This window comes from Lucilia sericata, unplaced genomic scaffold, assembly GCF_015586225.1.
Source record: "Lucilia sericata isolate MDLA Ls3-8-SP2 unplaced genomic scaffold, ASM1558622v1 Contig000036F_arrow, whole genome shotgun sequence".
NCBI classification, from domain to species: Eukaryota; Metazoa; Arthropoda; class Insecta; order Diptera; family Calliphoridae; genus Lucilia; species Lucilia sericata.
In genome coordinates, this window is record NW_023994074.1 from 840,484 (window position 1) to 842,332 (window position 1,849).

The 1,849-nt window shown below is 26.3% G+C and overlaps 1 non-coding gene across 1 annotated transcript; it reads left to right on the plus strand.

The window, feature by feature from the left end:
• Positions 1-376: 376 nt before the first annotated feature.
• On the plus strand, positions 377-448 carry Trnaw-cca. Its single transcript has one exon. It is a non-coding gene; the product is annotated as a tRNA-Trp (tRNA).
• The last annotated feature ends 1,401 nt before the right edge of the window (positions 449-1,849 follow it).

Below are 1,849 nucleotides of genomic sequence, written 5' to 3' on the forward strand. Positions count from 1 at the left end.
TATAAACTTGCTATGACAATTTTATTTTAATTTAAACACATACTAAAACAAATAGTTAGTGATTTTCAACATGATAATATAAATTATCATATGTATATATGTAAGTACGCATGTAAATATGTACATATAAAACTAAAATGCAAATTATTGTTTGTTTACCAGTTCCCCACATATACGTAATTTTGTTAGAACCTCAATTACTTGAGGTTGAGACTCTAGCTGGCCGTTAATCAAGTACAATTTGTATATATTTATTTTTAAAATTCTTTATTCATACGGATACACAAGCAACTATTTTTAGAACAAACGGTATCAGCACTGCTTCACTGATCAATATTAATTTTTGTTACTTTGCTAGCGTTGCGTTTAAACACAAGACTCCGTGGCGCAACGGTAGCGCGTCTGACTCCAGATCAGAAGGTTGCGTGTTCAAATCACGTCGGGGTCAACTGAAATTTTTTTTCGTTTTTTATTTTTTTTTAAATTGTAGTACATAATAATAATTATTTTATATATAACAATTATTTGTTAAGCATTTAAATACATAAATAATTTTCCGTTAGTAGATATAATTTGTTATGAATGAAAAGAGCTTTTAAATTGTGCGATCGTTTATGATGATATAATTTGGCGGCACGTTTTAGGTGACACGTTTATTTAAAAGGGAATTTACCGTTTTAGAGCGGGTTAAAGGAGGCAGAATTTAATGAACTAATAAAATGTTTATAAATGAGTTATTTTATGATTAAGATGTTTATAGAAAACAATTGTAAACATACATACATACGTATAGTGTTTCAGAAATAATATTCCTCATTTCTATCAATAATACAATTTTTATTAGATTCTTTATGTTATAAATTTATAAAAAAATTACACTAAAGCCTTTTTTTATACATATTTTAATTGATTATTTTAAACAACCCCCTTTTCAGTTGTCTAGCGTTTTTGTAATTAAAGTATTAAAAAAAATGCAAATAAAATCCCCAAAATTCATTAGATTTTTTTAAAAAACTTTTATTTAAACAGCTACAATTTCCCTAATGAAATCATAATAAAAATGTTTTTCTTCAAATATGCAAAAACCGAGAAGTGAAAAAGAAAGAAAGCCGTATACATAAAACGTGTGTATATAAATTTAACCTTTGTTTTAAACTTCAAATTCTATAAGATTCCTTCCTCTGCTTCCTAAAATTCTCAGTTTTTCACCCCAATTTATTAAACTTTTTATTTCTTTCTTATTTTCTAAAAAACAAGTTAAAAAAAAATTGTGTTTGAGTCTGTGTACAAAGTGTAGTGGAGTATTATTATACACATAATATTGTTTGTATTTTCTATTTGTGTACTCGAAGTTTTTTAATCGATTTTTTTTATTCTTGCATTTGCCCAATTCATCAAAAATAAGTCATTATAAAGTTTTTTTTTCTATACATTTTTCAAACCCAAGTATACAAAAAAGAAGGAAATTGTATTTAAAAAGGAATGAATATGATAAAAAAAAAAGAAAAGAATAAAAAGAAAATGAAAATATAGCGAAATAACCCCGAAAAATTTTTTTTTCAGCTGTAAGCAAAAACTAAGCTTTCTATTCAAAATTCTACTTCATCGAATGCAAAACAGTAAAAATAAGACGAGAAAAAATTGTTTTGTATAAAAAAGCGAGCAGAAAAAAAAAAAGTTTCCGATTACCAAACATTCGTTATAAGAGCCTGCTGCTGTTACTTGTTTTTTCTCGTCTTCTATATTTTACTACTTACAACATCTCTTTTGAGGAATGAACTATATACAACATACTACTACCAACCAACTTCCCTTCTTCCTTATTACACAGCTAAGCTTTCTTTTAGCT